Source organism: Lycium barbarum, chromosome 11, assembly GCF_019175385.1.
Source record: "Lycium barbarum isolate Lr01 chromosome 11, ASM1917538v2, whole genome shotgun sequence".
Lineage (NCBI taxonomy): Eukaryota > Viridiplantae > Streptophyta > Magnoliopsida > Solanales > Solanaceae > Lycium > Lycium barbarum.
The window spans coordinates 48313499-48339190 of NC_083347.1; the positions used below are offsets into that span (position 1 = coordinate 48313499).

The window sequence follows — 25692 nt, forward strand, 5'->3', positions numbered from 1 at the left end:
TCTTGAAATTGAGCGACAAAAGGCCCACTCCTACTTTAGCTGTAAAAAATAAAGAAATATAAAGACATACTAAAACTATTAAATTAAAACGCTGCACTCTCAAAATATGTTCTCTTTATTAGAAGTCATAAAACCCTAAATCCCCAAATCTCATAATCTTGCACAGAAATATGTCCCATTTGTGGTATAGATTTGAAAACTCATCATTAGCAGCCCGATCCATGCCGGGTTTTTTCGGCAATCGAAACCTTACTCGGCGCCTTCTCATCGTTGGGTGCTCATCATCACAAGTTGAGCTTAAACTCTGGAGGGTTAACGATTTGTTGCTCTGAATCGAAATACTATTACTAAAATTCATCCTCTTGTCAAATGTGGGGTCTCAGAGCTCCACAACCTTCGAGTATTTTAGTGAGTTTCTTCTCCAACCTTTTACTTTCCAAAATTTCACTACAACATGCAACACTGAGTTTTTCTTGGTTTCAATTTTTTTATTTGATTGTATGTTGAAATACCCAGGGTTTTTTATTGTTAGGTTTTTCTTAAAAAAAAACAAAAAAAAAATTCAGTCTGACTTTTGCAGACTTTGTGTTTAATTCTGTTGTAATTGGCGATTTACTATTCTCGTATCCTACTGAATTATACTCTTAGTTAATGTTGAAAGATTGGTACAAATTATCCCCTCCGGTGCTAAAGTTGGAAGTTTTCCTACTTCTAAATGACCACACAATTTATAAATGAAGATTAGTTATTTTCTTAATCTCTTGTGAAGGTAAGACCACAAACTCAAAATGGTCTTAAATTCAAGAATAATGAGTTCTTGCTGAAATAGTTTTTGGTGATATGGTTTGTTAAGTACGAGAAGTAGTGTTTTTTGTTTTTAGTATGGAACTTTTTTGTACTCCTGAATTCATGATACTAGTTGTGTAATTTTACTAAAAGAATCCTATTTGTACCAAGTATATTTGGATTTTTTAAATTAAACCATTGTGTCATCCACACATGCTTTCAACTCCCGTGGTCATGGAGTTTAGCATAGACCCCTACTTTTTTATTGAGTAGAGAAAAATATTGCACAAGGAGGGTGACATATAACCAAAACCTCCAAGCATAAAACAAAATATTGGGTACATGAAAAGAACCTAAGGAGATCCAAATGGTCTCTACTTATACTCGATAGCCATACAACAATAATTAAATAAAGTCAGTCTCCCCCAAAACAGGATGAAGGACTGAGACACGGGGAGAACAGTTCTAGAGAGGGCCAAGAAATCAGGCTTTGTTCACTAATAAACTTAAGTAGATGACTAATGAACAAAATCTCGCATACACGTAAAAGTATTTTTTATAACCTTATGTCGTAGGGTTGGACCTTGAGTCTTGTCCACCCTGCAGTGGCCAAGAGCTTCCCTCGAGAGATAACCAGGATTAAATATCATCCTATCATAGACGATATGACTCCACTTGGATTAAACATCGGCAGCTTCACTGTAGCAATTTTGAAATCTAAGAAGTTGGTGATGCTAAGGAGCAGAATATCGTTAATGTAGTCTTCAAGGTGCCATGGGGGCTTATCATACCATGAAGCATATCGATCACCAACAAGAATCACTCTGTCATAGCCAATTTCATAAAACCGTTTTAGACCAATTAATGTCGCTGATGCTTCAGTCATATTATTGGTAACAATTCCAAGCCATCTTGCAGCATAGTTAGAATTAGAACTTCTCTGTAGGTTTGTTTTGGTATTTTTTGAGTTTTATTTTGATAAAGTTGGAGATTTATGACTTCTTATGTGGCTATAAGTGCAGCCATTTGGCGTCCATGATTTTAAGGCTCCTATTTTTAATTCATCTAGAACACTTTTGTTGAACTTTTTACTATTGGTGACAATTTACTTCTCATAAGCAAAGGTTAATACCCTTTGCTAAAATAAGAAATTTACCGTGAAAGAACTCGAACAAAAATGAATTGATACCGGTCGAATTTTCTTTTTGAAGAATTGCTATTAGCTCAAAAATGTGATGTCCAGCTTCCAACATCACCCAATTCAGGAGAAAGACCTTTAATTTGAAACAGATAAAGTTAGTAAAAATTTACTCCAAACATTAACTTGTTTTGTTTATATGAGTGTGTGGTAGTATATAGCTAACCCAATATTTCAGCAAATTATACTTTTTGTTACTGTGCATTGTGTTGGTTCTACTTTCTAGCTGTGCATTGTGCTGATTGATAACAATTTTCAAGATAGATTTCATAGTCATGCCATGTTTATTGTCAAAGCATAGGAAGCAATGAAGAGAAAGAATAAGGATAGAGGAGCTGCCATTTAATTCTTCTCTGAGTTTCCTTCAATTTATCCTACCTTTTCTAACTTTTTTGAATGCTATGGGGTGGTAAATTGAATATTAATGTTTCTCCTTATTCTTAGCTTTAGTTTATTCCCAGTAACATGAACATTGTACATATTATTGCATATTATATACGCAGCTTTTGTTATAAAAATGTTAAAGGGTGATAAGAGAAAAGGTACCTATAGTTTTGATAACCATAGTTTACTCTTCTTTTTGCTCTTGAAGTAAAAAAAAAAAAAAATTATTTCTGTTCAGCAAATCTTAAATTAATGTAATAACCAATTACTATAACACTAGTTTCAGAAAGATATATCATTATTAAGTCTGAGTTGTTTATTATTCAACCACACACATTCAGTTTGACTAATAGCAGGAATGAAAATGGAATACTTCACATTCCCCTTGATCAATACCAGGAACGAAAATGGAATAGTTTTTGTTATTAAATATACCAAACTATGTATTTTCCTTGTGATTCTGTTTATTGTTTCATTAGTTTTAGTTTCTATGTGATGTCCAGCTTCCAACATCACCCAATTCAGGATAATGACCTTTAATTTGAAACAGATAAAGTTAGTAAAAATTTACTCCAAACATTAACTTGTTTTGTTTATATGTGTGTGTGGTAGTATATAGCTAACCCAATATTTCAGCAAATTATACTTTTTGTTACTGTGCATTGTGTTGGTTCTACTTTCTAGCTGTGCATTGTGCTGATTGATAACAATTTTCAAGATAGATTTCATAGTCATGCCATGTTTATTGTCAAAGCATAGGAAGCAATGAAGAGAAAGAATAAGGATAGAGGAGCTGCCATTTAATTCTTCTCTGAGTTTCCTTCAATTTATCCTACCTTTTCTAACTTTTTTGAATGCTATGGGGTGGTAAATTGAATATTAATGTTTCTCCTTATTCTTAGCTTTAGTTTATTCCCAGTAACATGACCATTGTACATATTATTGGATATTATATACGCAGCTTTTGTTATAAAAATGTTAAAGGGTGATAAGAGAAAAGGTACCTATAGTTTTGATAACCATAGTTTACTCTTCTTTTTGCTCTTGAAGTAAAAAAAAAAAATTATTTCTGTTCAGCAAATCTTAAATTAATGTAATAACCAATTACTATAACACTAGTTTCAGAAAGATATATCATTATTAAGTCTAAGTTGTTTATTATTCAACCACACACATTCAGTTTGACTAATAGCAGGAATGAAAATGGAATACTTCACATTCCGCTTGATCAATACCAGGAACGAAAATGGAATAGTTTTTGTTATTAAATATGCCAAATTATGTATTTTCCTTGTGATTCTGTTTATTGTTTCATTAGTTTTAGTTTCTCAACATTCTCAGCTTCATGCAACGGAACACACTCAACTTCTTGCGGCTCAATACACATAGCTCCTTGCGGTTTTCCCCTTATATTTCAGGTAAATTATTTGTCATAAAGGGAAGTTTTATGCATTTTAATTATATTGTTAATTGAATTTCTAAAACATTCAGTTTCACATAATGACTTTATTCCTTCATTGCATTTGTGTTGCTCCATACCTCTGCGAGGATAGATCTTGTATTGGGTTATAGAAAAGAAGTTTTGTGCAACAGGAAGTATGAATTCTTGCGAGCTCACAACCACAAGCCGATATTGGTTTGACTCTATTGGTCTCATAAAACTAGACGAATCTAAATAATGTAGCTATCACCTCTCGGCTACAGCTCATTAATTAGTGATCTGTTATCTCCCTCATTTCATTGTCTGTCACACCCCAACCTTACTAGGGTGTGATGGGCACCCGACCCCATATTGGGAGCCGAGCGAACCCGCTGACTCTTATTACATACTTAACTTCTTTAAACTCTTACATCAATAAGAAGTGGAAAACATAGTAAAGCTTTCAGAATTTTTTTCTTTTCTTTGTACTCAATTCAAACAAAATCTGTGGCCATGTGGGATCTGTAACATAAAATATAAAGACACATCGGCTGGTGAAGCCGCTTTCAAGACTGACAAACTACACCCACGACTCTGTCTGCAAAGTCTCTAACTTCGAACAAGACATCATAGCATAATACTCTGACCCGGCAACTCTCCAGGGGCAATTGGAGCTTGCCAATTTCTCTGGAACATCTTCTATAATGGCTTCTACTCATCTGGGTGTACCTGCGCGGCATGAAACGCAGCCCCCGAAGAAAGGGGGTCAGTACGAGCAATATACTGAGTATGTAAGGCATGAATAGTAACATAGTAAGAGATGTAATTATGAATAATAACAGAATGGAAATATAGAGCATATCATGAGGTAAAGAGTAACCTGTACATCTGAGTGCCTCTTAGAGCGGATGCCATGCATGCTTAGCTTTTTTTGAAAAATATTTCTTGTTCATATACATAGAAAATAGAACATATCATAGCGCCGAACAACATCGGCTCCCCCCCACATATGTCCTGCGTCCGGGCATATTAACCGATGTGGGATTTGCCTGAACCAAGTGGGATTTGCCTAAACCAATGTGGGATTTGCCTGAACCAAGTGGGATTTGCCTAAACCAAAGTGGGATTTGCCTAAGGCAAGCCTTATACTCACCCCCCACTCTGGGACTCAGTGTTCTTGCTGAGGTTTGCCCCACCATTGGGTTTGCTCTACCATTGGGTTTGCCCCACCACCGGCTCCGATACCAACTGATCAGGTGGTTACGCGTATATAACGCTCTGGCCCTTTCCCATATTCCCCATATACATATACATATATCATATAAGCAGCATGCAGGAGAGCCCAAAGAAAGTCATGTATCTATCGGAGTGACGTAAGGTCGGTAACCTCCGATTATATTATGGAATAATCATCGTGGCCTTATCTCACCTTGAAGAAACAATTATTATAAGGTGAGACTATCAACGAATAACAACGTTAAGTGAACATAGAGTAAGATCATAACCACGTTTCGAGTCAATCCGAGTTAGTATAAGAAAGTTATGGACATTGCCCCTTGCGAAAAAAACCTTTAAACATAAAATCATTTTCATCATAGCCATCGTAGACATATTTTCATCCTTGACATCATCATTGTCATTGTAAAACATATCCATCGTTGTTGCCATAAGAGCTTACAAAATCATAACCCTCTATCTTGGAAAAATATGGACACTTTGGAAAACATTTACGGGTTATCGGGAAAAGAAATCATGCCTTGAAATCATAAACGTCTAACTTTTGGAAATAAGGAAGATATGGAAACATTTATGAAGCCATAACATCGGAATCATGCCTTTGAAAGAAAGGGACGAGCCTTAACATACCTGCTTCACGTCCTATTAGCTACGCTTAATTGTCCAAGCTCGCTATCGCTAGTCTACATTCAAGAAGATTGACGCAATCATTAGATTCATCACCATATACTTGTCTTAATCTTTCAAGTAAATTCACTTATGATCTGCCGAAATTTCGGCAGCTTCTCCCCTGTACATACACCATCCCCGAGAATCTAACTCGGCCCAAATCATCAATCAACAATCCGAGAATTCAACTTGGCCAAACTATCAACAACAATATCATCAATCATACCAACAACATCAACAATCAATTCAAGACGCATTCTAACATTAACGACCTTTGTCATACAATTCAACGACATTTCATTTATATTCAATTCAATTCACATAATATTCAAAACGACTCAGTCAACATACTACTTCACCCGAAACCTTCCAATTCCAACAAGAACAATAACAACCTATTTCCTTCTTTCAAATTCAATCACAACAACCCAACTTACAATCATCCAAACAAATGTCTCACTTCCAAATTCATGAATTCCACCAACATTTTACATTAACAACTTCATTCATACAAATATAAGAATTCATGCTAGTGTCACATTAACTTTCACAACGACACCACAACGATTACAACTTCATTTCAAGCCATTAAATCCTCATTTTACATCATGGAATCTACAACACAACAATCAAACTACTAAATAAAATCAATTCATTTGTTCTACACAATGCAACTATATTCGGCCGACACCCCAACATACCAAATTCATGATTTTCATCCATTTCTACATGCTACAACACTCACAAATCATCCATAAAACATGGGAAGGGAGATTGAATACATACCTTCTTCACTTAACTCCTTCATTCGGCTAAGCTTATGAATTGCCCAAATGAATGCTTTGCTTGTTCCAACAACTACTCCATGTTAATAAGGGCCTTCCATTTAGTAGAAAAGCTAGAAGAAATGATTTTTCTTGATCAATTTCCATGGCCTCAATTTTTTGAGGCATGGCCGAACCTACTATATTTCTCTTTTTTTTTTCTTTTTCTTTCCAAGTTACATGTCTTGCTATGTAAGCCTTGTCCATATTTATAATTACGCCCAACAAATAGAAGAGTGAACATATGTCCCTTCTCTATTTTTCTTGAAGTTTCTTAAAAATAATCAAATATGCCAACTTGTCTTGCTCGGTAAGCTTAGTCCATATATATTTATAATTAGCCCCCATTTAATAAAATGGCATGTGCCACACGGCCAACATGGCCCCTCCAAGAACCTTCCCGAATATTTTGTGAAATTCCCATTTTGCCCCTAGCCTTCCGTAATATTACCATGGGCCATTTTGTGAATTTCCCTTTTTGCCCTTAGCCTCTCTCAATATTTCCATGCTAATAATATTCATAAATAATATCCATAACCAACTTGTTCATTAGAATAATTTTGGAAAATGGCATTGCCCTTAACTTACCACGACTACCTTGAAATTTCCGAGCGTACAAAATACGGGATATAACATCCTCCCCCCCTTTAGAACATTCGTCCTCGAATGTTCAACTGATCTTATGGGGTGTCATAATACTTCGGGAGGGTCTCTTTTATAGTTGTTCTTCTCTTTATGCCCATTCCTTATCTTTCACCCTATTTTCCTTATACTCGAACTCCTCGGCCTTTCCATGAGTGCTCATTCCACGTCATGGTTTTCCTTTTCTGGTACTTGAAAATATTGTGATTCCCTTTTTGGCCTAATATAATATGGTCTCCCCCCTTTAAGGGGCTCTTTATATGCCAAGAGTCCTTTAGTGAAGTCTTCGTTTATACCTTATTCCTCGTCTTTCTTTCCAACTCCGTGCATATCATATCGAAACTTCTTATCCTAAGTTTTCCTTTTACTTTCTGCCTATGTCATCATTTTATCCACATTTCCATACCCTTCCATCCACTATTCGTCCCTTCACTTGCTTAGTTCACTTGCTCGTAATTCTTCTTTAACTGCGCGTTTGTGTCGTAGCTGTGCGTCCATATTTCTCAAGCGTTCCGCTACTTTTGTTCCTAGCACAGAATCCTTACAATTCTTCACTCTCCCTATCCTTGTTCGTCGAACCTTTAACTATATCAATATAGCTACACATCTATTCTTTTATATATCCTTCACCTTAACATCATCGCAAGGCCTAAGCATTCTTTCTCTTACTTCACATCCCCCTATCCTAGTCACTATTCCTTTAGCCCCACTTATTGAAATCGGTTCTCGAACCTCACACCTTCCTCTTTTGTTCTATATTACCCTACTTTATCCTTTTCGCGTGCCTACCTTTGAATCTTTTACTCGTGCCTTGCCGGTAGTTTCTCTTGAGGGCTTCACTCACTGAGGTTTCTTACCTTTTACCCTTTTTCTGACATTTTGATCTCCTTGCCTTCCATTTACTCACTCACTTTCTTTTCCAAATATTGGTGTATTAGGATTTTCCAACCTTATCCTGTAGTGAAAATGACATCAATTTACCTTGTAACACTTGTATCATTTATTTCTGTTGTCACTTGAACTTCGGTACCCTTACTCTATTGCTGCCTTCCTTACCGTAGCGCCGGTTGCTGGGACACACATGTCCACCAATACAATCATATGTGGAATATCCTACGCATTCGTACATATGTACGTATAGTTACTATTACTTGCCCACAAAATACTTCCAAACGCTATTCAAGCCTATCCTAATTCCAGAGCTGTGACACACTTTCTTTCTCTTCACCGGTCTAGTCTGCCTCGTCCTACGCGTCCTCTTATGGTCTCCAACCATTCCGTATACTCTAGTTTCCCTTTGGCTACTCTAGCTTCTCACTTGTCTCTTATGTCTAAATCTATAGGACTTTTAGTTCACTTCCCAGGGGGTCACCCATCCTAAAATTTCTCTCACCCCAGCACGCTTAACCCCGAAACTTCGATGGAATCCAGTGCCCTAAATGCTGATATAATCGGGTCCACTTCCTCACATGACCTCCATCATATAATCTGGAGCATGTCGAAGTCTTACAGATTCTGAGACATTCTCGTAACACGTCTTTCCCTTTAGAACTACTAATTTACCCTTTTCGATCCTCAATATTTACCTTTCACTTATGTGCATAACTACCTTTCGTCCTAGATTCCTAGATTCCTGATGGTAACAAGTATACCTTCGTCGCCGTTACTTGTAAGTACTCGGGTATCAGTCTATTCGGATTCCCACTCACCATTCTTGTATAACAATCTATAGCAAAACTGATTGTCGACTTTCTCTAAATCCTCCAACAGACCTTGCTCCTACTAAACCTCGAATATTATCCATTTTAATCCTCTGGACTGCTGATCGTTTTTCTCACACTTATCTTTCACGCCATCCCACTTATTGTCTGTTTACGATATTTCCTTCCCACGTTTGTTCCTGTTAGGCATACCCAACAATTTTGGCAGAATCTCCTTCACCATTCTTACTATTCAAAATCTGTACGTAGCAAATATCGACAATACCTCACAGAACATACGGCTATATGACACATTCCAGCAATCCAGTGCTTCCAGTTTTCAGATGACAGAACAAATTTATCAAGACTTCTATAACTTTCCATATCATCCTTTACCTTCTCCGTCGTATGTAAGGCTTATATAAAGACTCTCATTTCCTATGACTTGGCTCTATCGCACGATCTAAGACAGAAAGAAGGTCAACAATCCCTAGATGCCCCGCAGCCTCCTGTTTATAAATGTGGCCGGCTTCACACCCATAAACAGGACTCTACTGGACACGACTTTGCAGACAACCCCTAGGACAAACCTGCTCTGATACCACTTTGTCACACCCCAACCTTACTAGGGTGTGATGGGCACCCGACCCCATATTCGAAGCCGAGCGAACCCGCTGACTCTTATTACATACTTAACCCCTTTAAACTCTTACATCAATAAGAAGTGAAAAACATAGTAAAGCTTTCAGAATTTTTTTCTTTTCTTTGTACTCAATTCAAACAAAATCTGTGGCCATGTGGGATCTGTAACATAAAATATAAAGACACATCGGCTGGTGAAGCCGCTTTCAAGACTGACAAACTACACCCACGACTCTAACTTCGAACAAGACATCATAGCATAATACTCTGACCCGGCAATTCTCCAGGGGCAATTGGAGCTTGCCAATTTCTCTGGACATCTTCTATAATGGCTTCTACTCATCTGGGTGTACTTGTGCGGCATGAAACGCAGCCCCCGAAGAAAGGGGGTCAGTACGAGCAATGTACTGAGTATGTAAGGCATGAATAGTAACATAGTAAGGGATGTAATTATGAATAATAACAGAATGGAAATATAGAGCATATCATGAGGTAAAGAGTAACCTGTACATCTGAGTGCCTCTTAGGGCGGATGCCATGCCTTAGCTTTCTTTGAAAAACATTTCTTGTTCATATACATAGAAAATAGAACATATCATAGCGCCGAACAACGTCGGCTCCCCCCCACATATGTCCTGCGTCCGGGCATATTAACCGATGTGGGATTTGCCTGAACTAATGTGGGATTTGCCTAAGGCAAGCCTTATACTCACCCCCCACTCTGGGACTCAGCGTTCTTGCTGAGGTTTGCCCCACCATTGGGTTTGCCCCACCACCGGCTCCGATACCAACTGATCAGGTGGTTACGCGTATATAACGCTCTGGCCCTTTCCCATATTCCCCATATACAAATACATATATCATATAAGCAGCATGCAGGAGAGCCCAAAGAAAGTCATGTATCTATCGGAGTGACGTAAGGTCGGTAGCCTCCGATTATATTATGGAATAATCATCGTGACCTTATCTCACCTTGAAGGAACAATTATTATAAGGTGAGACTATCAACGAATAACAACGTTAAGTGAACATAGAGTAAGATCATAACCACGTTTCGAGTCAATCCGAGATAGTATAAGAAAGTTATGGACATTGCCCCTTGCAAAAAAAACCTTTAAACATAAAATCATTTTCATCATAGCCATCGTAGACATATTCTCATCCTTGACATCATCATTGTCATTGTAAAACATATCCATCGTTGTTGCCATAAGAGCTTACAAAATCATAAACCTCTATCTTGGAAAAATATGGACACTTTGGAAAACATATACGGGTTATCGGGAAAAGAAATCATGCCTTGAAATCATAAACGTCTAATTTTTGGAAATAAGGAAGATATGGAAACATTTATGAAGCCATAACATCAGAATCATGCATTTGAAAGAAAGGGACGAGCCTTAACATACCTGCTCCACGTCCTATTAACTACGCTTAATTGTCCAAGCTCGCTATCGCTAGTCTACATTCAAGAAGATTGACGCAATCATTAGATTCATCACCATATACTTGTCTTAATCTTTCAAGTAAATTCACTTATGATCTGCCGAAATTTCGGCAGCATCTCCCCTGTACATACACCATCCCCGAGAATCTAACTCGGCCCAAATCATCAATCAACAATCCGAGAATTCTACTCGGCAAAACTATCAACAACAATATCATCAATCATACCAACAACATCAACAATCAATTCAAGTCGCATTCTAACATTAACGACCTTTGTCATACAATTCAACGACATTTCATTTATATTCAATTCAATTCACATAATATTCAAAACGACTCAATCAACATACTACTTCACCCGAAACCTTCCAATTCCAACAAGAACAGTAACAACCTATTTCCTTCTTTCAAATTCAATCACAACAACCCAACTTACAATCTTCCAAACAAATGTCTCACTTCCAAATTCATGAATTCCACCAACATTTTACATTAACAACTTCATTCATACAAATATAAGAATTCATGCTAGTGTCACATTAACTTTCACAACGACACCACAACGATTACAACTTCATTTCAAGCCATTAAATCCTCATTTTACATCATGGAATCTACAACACAACAATCAAACTACTAAATAAAATCAATTCATTTGTTCTACACAATGCAACTATATTCAGCCGACACCCCAACATACCAAATTCATGATTTTCATCCATTTCTACATGCTACAACACTCACAAATCATCCATAAAACATGGGAAGGGAGATTGAATACATACCTTCTTCACTTAACTCCTTCATTCGGCTAAGCTTATGAATTGCCCAAATGAATGCTTTTCTTGTTCCAACAACTACTCCATGTTAATAAGGGCCTTCCATTTAGTAGAAAATCTAGAAGAAATGATTTTTCTTGATCAATTTCCACGGCCACAATTTTTTGAGCCATGGCCGAACCTACTATATTTCTCTCTTTTTTTTTTCTTTCCAAGTTACATGTCTTGCTATGTAAGCCTTGTCCATATTTATAATTACTCCCAACAAATAGAAGAGTGGACACATGTCCCTTCTCTATTTTTCTTGAAGTTTCTTAAAAATAATCAAATATGCCAACTTGTCTTGCTAGGTAAGCTTAGTCCATATATATTTATAATTAGCCCCCATTTAATAAAATGGCATGTGCCACACGGCCAATTTTGGAAAATGGTATTGCCCTTAACTTACCACGACTACCTTGAAATTTCCGAGCGTACAAAATACGGGATATAACATTGTCATTGTAGTAAATATCGGTAGTGTCTTAGCTGCCTTCAATCCAGTGCATGAAAAGTAGCTACATGCTTGGGATGTTAAGTATTTTGCTCAAGGATTATGTAAACAATATGCTATGCCTTATATATCATGGCTATGCTACCAATGAGATGTTAATTCTTTTTTTTTTTGTGGTCAAGTCTTTTATCTTTACCTTATTATCTATTTGTCCATTAAAATTGGATGGAAAAGATCATGTGTTGAGGACCGTATTTATGGTCCATAAGTACTTTCAGGGACTTGATTATTCCTGATTTTGGTTTAGGAGTTGTTCTAGGATCAGTTTTTATCTAGGACCAGTTTTGTGTCCTAAATGATTTTTTAGATCTAGTACAACTTGGTCCTTAAAAGTCTATAGCCAGGAAAACACATTACCATCTTCATGTAGGGACTATAAATATGGTCGTTGCAGTCGTTTTGGGGACCAGATTTAAGCCAGTCGCAAAAGAGTTTTAGGGACCAGTTAAAGTATCTCATCGTAGTTGACTTTTAGCGGCGGAGCCTATAGCGATGGGTGGCGACCAGATTTTTTTCGTCTCTATTGACCTTTAAGGACCAGAAACCCACTTTTTAGGACCAGATTTCTCGTCCTTAAAGGCCATTTTTCTTGTAGTGTTCTGAACTTGCTCTCATTGATTCATTTGACTTCCAATCCTTGTGGAACCTTCTTGGCACTTATATAACACTTCATTAACCATCTAAGGAGCCCTATAGATCCTTCTTAAGACATTTCTAAATAAACATTAGCTCGATTGATGTGAAATCTTCCCAAACACAACTTACATTTCACTTCCTTCGACGAATTTACTTCCACCGAGTCATGCGAATTCAAAATCTTGTAGTATGCACATAAAGCTATCAAATACACCCCTTATCTTCATAAGGACTTCGTGTTTACCTTAACCTTGCGTTAGTCTATTTACAGCGCAACAACTCAAAATTCCCAAGACGTAACACCTTAGTACAACTTTCCACCTTCAGACAGATGGCTAGTCTGAGTGGACGATTCAGGTCCTAGAAGATACGCTCCAAGCTTGTGTGATTGATTTCGCTGGTCATTGGGACTAGTTCTTACCATAGGCAGAGTTTGCGTATAATAATAGTTACCACTCGAGCATTGATATAGCTCCGTTTGAGGCTCTTTATGAGAGGAGATATAGATATCCTATTGGGTGGTTTGATGCGTTTGAGGTAAGGCCATGGGGTACTCACTGACCTTTTGAGAGAGTCCTTACAATAAGTCTAGGTGATTAAGGAAAAGCTCTTGGCGGCTAAGAGTAGACAAAAAGAATAGGCAGATCGAAAGGTCCGAGCTCTTGAACTCATGGTTGGAGAACAGGTTTTGTTAAAAGTATCACCCATGAAGGGTGTGATGAGGTTTGGGAAGAAAGGTATGCTTAGTCCTAGATTCGTTGGTCCGTTTGAGATTCTTAGTCGTATGGGCGATGTAGCCTATGAGTTGGCTTAGCCTCCAGGGTTCTCAGGTGTTCATTCGGTTTTTCATGTCTCCATATTGAAGAGATATCATAGTGATGGTTCATTTATCATTCATTGGGATTCCTTCTTGTTCGATGAGAATTTTTCTTATGAGGAAGAGCCTACTGCTATTCTAGATAGGGAGGTTCGTAGGCTGAGGTCGAAAGAGATAGCGTCCGTGAAAGTTCAGTGGAAGAATTGTCCAGTTGAGGAAGCTACTTGGGAGACTGAATTCGATAAGTATACCCAAATTTTTTTCGAATCAGGTACCTTTTCCCTTGTTTCCCTTCCTTGTCCATTTAGGGACGAACGGTTTAATTGGTATCTGATGTTATGACCCGCTAGGTCGTTATGGGGGCTTTGATCATTTGACCCTTGCTAGTACCTTCCTGATAATAGAAATGAGCTTAATGAGAAATCAAAAAATTAGGAGACTAAAATCTAAAAATTATGTTTGTTATTATTGTGCATTGTCTGAAACTCGTCTTCATTTTTGTTAGGGGGTGACATAGTAATTTAGACATTCGTTGGGAACTCCGAGGCCACAGGTGAGTCCGTAGCATGTTTTTATATATATGTGCATGTTTGGTTTGCGTTTGTGGGGCCTCGAATTGGTGTTGGGATTTTGGGTGAAAACTAGAGTTCATTGGTCAACATAGGTAGCTGCTGCGGTGGTAGTGCTGCAGTAGCGAGTCCGCCGCCGTGGGGCTCCGATATTAAATGAGTTCCACCATAGCGGGACCATTCCAACTATAGCAGGACCGCCGTAGCAAAGGTCGACGGGAGGCAGAAACAGTGTTTTATATTTCATATTCCGAACCCTTTCCCCACATAACACAAAAAACAGTTCCCAAGAACATTAAGGCGATTTTTCTAAGGCTAGGGCACCATTCTTCATCAAGGTACGTCTCAAACTTTATCTTCATTCATTCCATTGTCATTCTTAAGTTCCTATATGAATTAAGGGTCCTCTAATGGTGAATGAAAGATTAGAACCCTAGAAGTAGTAAACCCTTGAATAATGAATGGGTATTGATTTTATTGTTGTTTAATCACCTAGAAGTGTAGATTATCACTTCCTAGGTTGAGAACTTGATCGTTAATGGTGGGAATTGTTGATTGAGACTTAGGGTTCAAATAAAAATTTAAGCTTTAGCCTAAAAATGGATTGAAAAGGGATGAATGGATTAGAAAACCCATGAATTGATAGAGCATGATGGTTGGGTTCTCTTTCCCAAGTTATTATTTTGTTGAGTAGATAATTCAATACCCACTTAGCGTTATGATTTCCATACTTTGAACGTTGAACGTTCCAAAGCTTTCCGAAAAAGGAAGGTTTTTGTAGAATAATTGCATTGTTCCAGTTCGGCTTTGAGGTAGGTTACAATTTACTTGAGTTAGACTTTGGTTAGTTGATTGTATATGTAATGAAGTTGATAGGAGAAAATATGATTTGGTTGGTATGAACTCTGATTATGTGGGCTTCTTGCAATTTCTTCAATTACCAAAACATTGAGATGGAAGTGTTGTGTTTTAAAAAAGGAGTCAATATATACTCTTCTTGTTGATTGAAATAAGTGCATATTCATGATGTGTTGAGTGAATTTATCTTAGTCTTGTTATGACTTGTGGCATGGTGCCTTGTATTCATTGATATTGATATTATTGACTATCATGTTCCATATTGACTGTTGGACTGGAAATGTGTTGAGATTTATGTTGCGATAAGATATAGAGATATAAATAAGCATATAAAGGCACATTTGACAGGGGGTGAGGATGTGGCCTAGTTATGGGCTCGTGATCCGAAGTCAGTTCCGGAGAGAGTGGTACATGGACACCATGAGTCCCCTTCAGGTTATGACTATTTGGGGAAAACAATACCATTTAGCATGTGTGTACACGGTCAAGATACTTTTAGTATTTTATTGCATTGAAATTTGACTCATGTTACTTCTGTTATTTGCTGATGACTGAACTTATATCCACTCGGTGATTGATTGATAGTTGGATTTATCTTATCCCTGTATTGGCTGATTTATGTTGGTGACATTATTTGGTTATATGTTGTTGTGCCTATCTACCTATATTATTGATTTTATTAAATATGCATGATACTAATATTTGTCGGCCTATGATATCTACCGGTACATAGTGTTTGTACTGATACTACCTAGCTGCACTTTTTATTTGAGTGCAGATTGTGTTCCAGAGACATCTTCCAGACCTCACCTCTAGTGTGAGGCCAGTTCCCGATCAAATCCAAGGGTGAGCTCCTATCCATGCCATGCCGCCTGAAGATCTCTCTTGTTGATGTCTATTTTCATTCCAGACATTGTTTGCGTTTATAGATGTCACGACCCAAACTAAAGGGCCACGACGGGCACCTGACCGTACTAGTCAAGTACCATCTGACATACATCTGTGATGACAACATAAACATAGGTGGGCCGATTGGGCCATCATATAACTCTCAACAAACTCATAAGAAACATGTATGTATCAACTGTTCTGAAAGACTCATCTGTGAAAATATTGAACATATTGTTTGAGCCGGTAAGGCTAGCATAACCAACTGGGATGACCTATGAAATCTCAAGTCTGGACATCATCTGACTGTATATAACTGTCTACATGCCTCTACTGGATAACATAACACAACGTGGCTGGGACAAGGCCCCGCCATAGCCATACGTATGTGCGTACATATCTATATATACGTAAGACCATCCTGACTCCTGGCATTTTCGGAACAAATGGAGTGCACCAACTTCATCCGCTGAGCTGACATCCTAATAGATGGATCACCAACTTCTGTCTGCAGACCTGCGGGCATGAAACGCAAACCCCCAAGCAATAGGGGAGTCAATATGAATATTGTACTGAGTATGTAAGACATGAAAATAGCATATACACAAGAATCATAAAAAGAATCTATGACATGAGAGTCAATCTATAAATCTGAATGTATCTGTATAACTGTATATCTGAAGTGGCTGTATAACTCTATATAACTGAAAGTGCCTCTGAGGGCGTATAATATGCATGCTTCCTTTCAAAAATCATATACATATAACATAACTGTTGGTACTGAGGAACGTACAGCCCGATCCATAAATGTCAGTGTTGCGGAACGTGCAGCCCGATCCATATATCATACCATCTTGCGTTCGGGGTATCATCATAATCTATCCACTGCAGTGGTGTGCACATCTACGTGCCTGCCCGGCCGACTATAGCGCGGCGCGGTGTGAGAAAATAACTGTCCATATATATATATATATATAAATGCATGAAGGACTTATAAAGATAACATCTGAGCCTTTCGAAGTGACATGGAGTCGGTAACCTCTGATTATCACTATGGATCTAATATCATCGACATCTCTTACCTCTACTGGATCAATGATCATGAAGTCAATTCAAAGAATCGTAAGCATGAAACAATATCATTATCAAGAGTCCAAAGAAACATAAGCTTTCTAGCTTTCTAAGAATGGAATCGTTATGGATAACGCTCGTTTGTTCATTCGTTCATTCTCATATGATTCATGCCAAAAAGAATAAAAGGGATAGCCTTAACAAAGCTGGATAATCTCCTTCTCAATCCACAACAAAGCTTACCATATTCCTCTTGTGTCTACAACAAGTGAAATGATATCGTCATCAACAAACAGTGTCGCAACTATTCTACTTTGCTAATCTTATAACCTACGGAAAATCGGGCAGCACCTCCCCTATTTATACTACATCCCAAAGACCACTAAGGGTCATCAAACAGCCCAACAACAACAATACAATTCAATATAAGCTTTCCGATTACTTCAACAACCATATTGAGCAGCAAGCTCGACTTACGATTACAAAATAAAATTCGAATCCCATTTCTTTTCCATGAATCAGTCTACAAAATTTATAACATCACACTTATGCTTTCCATATTTTTTTCAGCCGAAACCATCATAAAAACAACCTTCAAAACGGCCCACACACCTAACATTTCAATCTTCACTTTCAATCCCTAGTTTTTGATATTTCTTCTATCAATCCATTTGATAAACATGTATAATGAATAAAAACAGAAACTATATCATAATCATGTTATATTCCATAATTTTCACCCATCACAAATCATATTCATCACATCAAAATAGCCCAACGAAACAGTAGCCATATCTTAGGCTATTTCAATGCTATCTTGTAGTATTTTGCTATAAACAATCTCACCAACATGGAATTAAGCTTAAGCACAACCAAAGGGATGTTAAAATTACCTTATACAGTAAATACCATTTGAAATCTGCTACTGATTCAACTTCTAATCACCCTTAAACACAACACAACCCTATAGAGGTGTTCTTCCTCACCAAGGTTAACTTTTGAGGTTGAATTTGGATATAATCACTTGAATTTTCTCTTGGGACTTCATGAATCTGTTTAAGAGGGTTTGAGGGGTGTGGATACGAAGTTTGGCCTTCAAATGATAAAAAATGAGCCTTATAGCTCTTTTAAAACGTTATAAGGTCGGCCACCGCCTCAATTGGGGCCCCAAACTAGCTGCTTGCTCAGTCTCGCAAAAACGTGAATATCTCTCTATTCCAACGTCATATGGACGAACGGTTTAATGCATTAGAAACTAGACTCGTAGAACGTAAATTTGATAGGTGGATCACCCCGTAACTCCAAGTATATTGGGAGAAAAGCTCGGTGACATTAGACCCAAATTTCAGCAAAATTTATGAAAGTAACTTGCGATACGTTTCGCCAACTTTTATTTTGCAACTTGCTTGACTTCAAAACTTAAGATACGAATGTTATATGATTCAAGTACCTCAAAACATGACCTCTTTAGTATATTAAGCACTCCTAGTTTGACCCCGAAGTGCAGGTTATAACATTCTCAAACTTGTCGACTTTCTACGAAACTTATTCTTTCCGATTCATTTGGCGTCCAACCTTCCCAACACTTATCAAACTTGATTATAAACTCTCATATACATAGGATGATCATGTAGAATCTCTTATGACCTCGACGAAATTTTTCTTTCTCAATTTACGTCGAGTAACTCATGACGAAACTCAACGTATAAAAGTACGAGGTGTAAAATAGACAACTATCTATTGTTTAGACAGTAGTATTTTTTAGTCCTTGTACGATGACTTTCGGGTCTTTGGGGTTGTAATTGTTAGATTTCCGCACTTCTATTTATTGTTGCCATGATTAGATAGTTTTATGATTTACTTCTGGTTATCGATTTATAATTGTTTTAAATGGTTTGATAATTGGTTAAAAGGGATGGTTCACCCACTAGGAGATTTAGTGTGGGTGTCACTCACAGCTATTTGGGTCGTGACAAAGTTAGTATCAGAGTCCTAGGTTCGTGGACCTTGTTATACAAGGACATGAAGGTAGAGTCTTGCGGATTGCTACAGAGACATCTGTACTTATCTTCGAGAGGCTACGGGACACTAGGAAAATTCAATTTGATTCTTTCTTTCATGCTACTAGATTCCAATTGGTATCTGGATGATTCAAATTGGTATTTGACTTTCTTTCTATTCTCTCACAGATGGTGAGGACTCGTGCGGCAGTAGCATCAAATGAGGTACTCGCACCGGCTGCTGGGGTCGTAGCTCATGGTGGAGGATAGGTCACTGGGACCGTAGTTCATAGTGGAGGCCAGGCCAGGGGCCGTGGCAGTGGTAGAGGCAGGGGAGCAGCAGTACCAGCCAGGGGCGAGGCTTCTGCTGCTGGTCAGGATCGCACTGAGTCCCCTGAGCCACAGGTAGTTCCAAATGAGGCAGCAGAGTTTGCAGCAGCACTAGCTCAGCCAGATATCATAGCTCCTCCAGTGTTGTCAGACATCATTATTTAAGTGTTGAACCTGCTGAACGGTTTGATAGAGGCATGTGTGTTACTAGCCGTTCCAGGTGCTCAGGGGGCCAAGATGGATGATCCGGCTCCGGGCGGAGTTCATGCTCTGGGTTACAGTATGTTGCAGTTGTGGCTCCTCGTTTGGATGAGGATCCAAGACTTGGGGCATTTCCTAGAATAGTGGGAGGTCTGGTGATGACCGGGGATGAGAATGATTTATTTTGGAGGTTCCCTAAGATGAAGCCTCCATAATTCTTTGGCACTGTGGTTGAGGATGCTTATGAGTTCATTATGGACTGTCATGAGAGGCTCTATAAAATGGGGGCAGTGGATAAGTATGGTGTAGAGTTTGTGACCTTCCAACTCTTATGTGATGCCAAGTTACGGTGGATGGCTTTTGTGGAGTGCAAGCCAGCGGGATCGCCCTAGTTGGCATGGACTCAGTTTTACCAAGTGTTCTTAGACAAGTATGTTTCTCGTACCTTGAGAGACTGGAGGCGTGATGAGTTCATTAATATTGAGCAGGGTAATCTTTCTGTGGCTGTATATGAGGCTCGGTTCCATTTGTTGTGTCGTTATGCCCTCTAACTTATGCCTACTGAGGAGGAGAGAGTTAGGAGATTTGTGAAAGGGTTGAATTCTGCTCTTCAGTTGTCAGCTATTCATCTTACAACATAAGGTGCTTCTTTTCAGGAAGTGGTGGATCATATTAGGACCGTCGAGGGTGTTAGGCAGGATGGTTACAATAAGTACGCGAAGAAGGAGGTCCAAAAAGGTGGTAGTTTCAGTGGGTTTTTCTCTAAGGACCGGAGTTCCCAGGTCTATTTGGGATGTCGTGTTCAGTCAGCCATGCAGGCTTCAGTTGGAGGCCCATTAGGGGCCAGTCAGCACTAGTCCAGTCAGCCAGGGTTTACAGGCCAGAACTCCAGATTATGGTGGTTATTCGGCTACGTCAGTCTCTGTTCAGCGTCTGACGCTAGACCAAAGATGCTTCAAGTGTGGTGAGATGGGGCATTTCAAGAGAAATTGTCCCTAACTTCGGCAAAGTGGCCAGGGTACTCAGTTTTAAGCTCCTAGAGCTCTATATCAGGTAGAGGGGGAGGATCTTATGGTGGAAACTGTGCTCAGATTGGGCGTGGCGGTCACACAGCTGGTAGGGGTGGCACCCGACCTAACAGAGGAGGGTTTCAGTCTGGTAGAGGTGGACATTAGCCCGACAGGGGCAGAGCTCAGACAGGGCAGGTTGATCGCAATGGTTCACAGGCTACTGTTGGACGAGTTCACTGTTATGCTTTTCCTGGCCGGTCGGATGCAGAGGGCTCTGATTCCGTCATCACAGGTAACATCTAAGTCTGTCACCGGATGGCTTTTGTATTGTTTGACCCGGGTTCTATATTTTCTTATGTGTCTACATATTTCTCTATGGGTCTTGATATGGTCTATGATTTGCTTGATGCCCCTATACATATATCTACTCCAGTTGGTAACTCTGTGGTTGTAGATAGAGTTTTTCGATCTTGTACTGTCACACTTATGGGGTATGACACCTGGGTTGATTTAGTGATTCTAGACATGGTAGATTTTGATGTAATCCTGTGTATGAGTTGGTTCCTTATCATGCATTTCTGGACTGTCATGTCAAGATAGTCACCATAGCTATGCCCGGGGTGCCTAGACTTGAGTGGAAAGGTAGCCTTAGTCCCTCCCCGAAGAAAATTATTTTCTTTGTTCGTGCAAAAACGCTAGTTGACAGAGGGTTCTTGGCTTATTTGGCGCACATTCGTGATACTAGTGTTGACGGTCAATCTCTTGAGTCAGTTCCGGTGGTACGTGGGTTTGCAGAGGTATTTCCCACAGACTTTCCAGGCATGCCACCAGATCATGATATTGAATTTTTGCATTGACTTAGAGCTAGGGACCCACTCTATTTCTAATCCGCCATATTGGATGATGCCCGCTGAGTTGAGAGAATTCAAAAAGCAGCTTCAGTATCTTCTTAGTAAGGGTTTTATCCGTCTGAGTGTCTCCCAGTAGGGTGCTCCTGTGCTTTTCGTGAAAAAGAAAGATGGGATATGCGGATATGCATTGATTACCGACAATTGAATAAAGTCACCATCCGAAATAAATACCCCATCCCTCGTATTGATGATTTACTTGATCAGCTTCAGGGGGCTTCGGTGTTTTCGAAAATCAATTTGAGATCAGGTTATCATTAGTTGAACATTCGGGCAGAGAATATTCCTAAGAAAGCTTTTCGGACTATATATGGGCATTATGAATTTCTTGTTATGTCTTTTGGGCTTACTAATACCCCAACTGCTTTTATGGATTTGATGAATAGCATTTTTAAGCCATACTTAGACTCTTTTGTGATAGTGTTTATTGATGACATTCTAGTTTATTCGAAGAGTAAAGAAGATCATGAAAGACACTTGAGGGTTGTTCTTGGGTTGCTGAGAGACAAGGAGTTGTATGCCAAGTTCTCTAAGTGTGAGTTTTGGTTTGTGTCTATGTCCTTCTTGGGGCATATGGTTTCGAAAGAAGGGATTATGGTTGATCCTAAGAAGATTAAGGTAGTGAGAGATTGGGCTAGGCCTACATCAGTGATAGTGATTCGCAGCTTTGTAGGGTTAGCCGGTTACTACCGTCGATTCGTGAAGGGGTTAGCTTCTATTTCTTCGCATTTGACCCGGTTGACTCAGAAAAAGGTACCTTTTTAGTGGTCTGATTAGTGTGAGGAGAGTTTCCAAAAGATAAAGACTTTATTGACTACGGCTCCTATTTTATCTTTGCCCGTGGAGGGCAAGGACATTGTCATTTATTGTAATGCTTCTCATTCTGGTTTGGGTACTTTTTTGATACAGGAAAAGAAGGTGATTGCTTATGCTTCGAGACAACTGATGGTACATGAAAAGAACTATCCTACTCATGACTTGGAGTTAGCAGCTGTGGTTTTTTCGTTGAAGATTTGGAGGCACTATCTCTATGGTGCCCGTTGCGAGGTATTTACTGATCATTGCAGTCTTCAGTATGTGTTTACTCAGAGGGAACTTAATTCCAGGCAGTGGAGATAGATGGAGTTGCTTAAGGATTACGATATCACTATCTTGTATCATCCTAGAAAGGCAAGCATTGTAGCAGATGCGTTGAGCAGGAAATCAGTTAGTATGGGTAGTTTGGCCTGTTTGATTGCATCAGAGCATCCGTTGGATAGGGAGGTTCAGACTCTAGCTAACAATTTCATGAGACTTGATGTGTCTGATTTGAGCAGAGTGTTGGCTAGTGTTGAAGCAAGATCATCGTTTCTGGAGCAGATTAAGGCAAGGCAATTCAAGGACGCGAGCTTGTGCAAGATTCGTGACAAGGTTTTGAGTGGTGAGGCCAACAGAGCCATGATTGATGATGAGGGCGTTCTAAGGATCAAGGGGCATGTCTGTGTCCCTCGTGTTGATGACTTGATTAGGACGATTTTAAAAAAGGCTCACAATTCTAGATATTCTATTTATCCAGGTTCAACCAAGATGTATCGGGATTTGAGGCAACATTATTAGTGGGCTAGGATGAAGCGTGATATTGTTGAGTTTATTTCACAGTGCTTAAATTATCAGCAAGTTAAATGTTACACCTCGAAAATTTCGCCGTACTTGTATGATGAGTGGAATGATGAAAAATTGAGGGAATGATGAAAAATTGAGGGAATGATGTTTTATTAAGTCGGGAATGGCTAATTAAGAATTTTTGGAAATAAGAAAGTCGCGGAAATTTTTTCAGCACAGTGGTCGTATATGGCACTATACGACCCGTAAAGTGATTTACGGACCGTATAGTGCAGTCGTCCTCCAGCTTGTCAAAAATCTCAACTTTCTGTGAATGTTGAATATGGTTAAATACGACCCAGTTTACGGCCCGTAAACTGGTTTACGGACCGTAAACCAGGTCGTAAACTACCATGTCCATCAGCCAAAACTTTCTGTCTTTGAAATGGTTAAACACGACTTGGAGGCCCGTAAACTGGTTTACGGACCGTAAACCTCAGTCGTAAATCGCCATAATCCCCAGCCAAACTTTCTGTTTTTGGAATGCTTAAAAACGACCACAGTGGACGGACCGTAAATCAAAATACGGTCCGTATATGGTGGTTTACGACCACTGTTCACCCCGACAAGAATTCATTAAAGATCAGATTTTGTGATTTTAAAAAGGGACTTAGGCTTCATATTACTTCATTATTCACCCAACAACTCAAGAGACCTCTAGAACATTCCAAATAATTCCTCCACAAGAATTCAAGAGAATTAAAGGGAATATCAAGACCAACAACACTAATTTCATGGAATCAAGTGTAAGAACACATCAAAGGATCTTCTAAGTCAAGAAATTTCCAAGAAGGTGGAACTAGGGTTTTGGCTAATTGAAGTATTTCAACTTAAGGATTGTTCAACCATCATCCAAGGTAAGTTTCATGATTATTCCATGTTGTTTGAAGTATTGGAAAGCTTAGACACTTGAAATGTAAAAGAACGTAGAAATGGGTCATTATTGAGTGAATAGTGACATAAATGAATGATAGTGGAATTGAACTATGAATATCGAAGTGTTGTGAATACAAATACGTTATAAATGATGTTCTTATCATGAAACAAGCATTAAATGCATGAAAACGCAAGGATGAGCTAGAGTAGAAATAAAGGAAAATTGGAGGAAAATAGTGGATTTTGCCAAATGTACGTAAATGACGATTGTCGATCATGATATTGCGAATAATATTATGAATATTGGGAGTTGATATAGAACGTGAGAAAAGTAGTATGAGCGAAGGAAGCGTTGTCCGACTTCTCCTAGAATTAGCGACACGTTCTTATAGTCAGTTACTAATGTTGATACGAATTCTCTTATGAAGGTAACGACATGATGTCGACGGAGAACAAGTGAGCAATATCTTAGCTAAGCGACTAAGGTATGTGAGGCTAGTCCTTATTTCTAATGGCATGAATATGTTAGTTTGAATCCCTATTCCTTTCATGAGTTCTTACATTCTAAGAAGTTAAAAGCTTATACTTATGAATGTATATATGAGATGAGTTATACGATATGATGACACTAGAATGCTGATGATGTTATTCCTTGCCTACACTCACCTTATGTACTAGTCCTTTCAAGGTGGGGCGGAATGTCCATGATGGTTTCATAATGTAATCGGGGGATCACGACCTTACGTTACCCCGATAGAGTAAAGTTGATCATGAGTCTTATATACGCATTAAGGTAAGATAAGTATTTTATGATAAGCATATTACTATGAGCATGTCATGAGCATTTCACACCGGGCCTAGTTGGCCGGGCAGACACCGCTTCGGCGGGCGGCGATATGGATACACCACGACCTACGGGCGTGGGCAGACACCACTAGTGGGCGGCATGAGATGGTACCCCAGACGCGGGAGGCCTGGACGCGGGCTAATATTATTGATTATCACACCGTTCCGACATGGACTGGCAGCTTGCACATGATGCATACATGTTATGATGATGAGTATGAGTAAGATAGCATACAGTTGGCTGATGACTGAACTTATATCCACTCGGTGATTGGTTGATAGCTGGATTTATCTTATCCCTGTATTGGCTGATATCTGTTGGTGACATTATTTGGTTATGTGTTGTTGTGCCTATCTACCTATCTTATTGATTTTATGAAATATGCATGATACTAATCTTAGTCGGCTTATGATATCTACAGGTACATAGTGTTTGTACTGATACTACCTTGCTGCACTATTTATTTGAGTGCAGATTGTGTTCTAGAGACATCTTCCAGACCTCATCTCTAGTGTGAGGCCAGTTCCCGATCAGATCCAAGGGTGAGCTCCTATCCATGCCATGCCGCCTGAAGATCTCTCTTTGTTGATGTCTATTTTCATTGACGATATTGTTTACGTTTGTAGACAGTTCTCTATTCTTTAGATTGGTATGTTTTAGAGTCCTTGTCCGATGACTTTCGGATCTTTGGGGTTGTAATAGTTAGATTTCCACACTTTTATTTATTGATGGCATGACAAGATAGTTTTATGATTTAA

At 38.9% G+C, this 25692-nt stretch overlaps 1 long non-coding RNA gene across 2 annotated transcripts; it reads left to right on the forward strand.

The window, feature by feature from the left end:
• Positions 1-25692, forward strand: LOC132618360 (uncharacterized). 2 transcript variants are annotated; one of them, XR_009574072.1, is made up of 3 exons: positions 1-408; positions 3710-3786; positions 15941-16788. It is a non-coding gene; the product is annotated as an uncharacterized LOC132618360 (long non-coding RNA). The 2 variants fall into 2 exon arrangements; XR_009574073.1 differs by lacking the exon at positions 15941-16788 and adding an exon at positions 25409-25692 and having other exon boundaries at positions 2-408.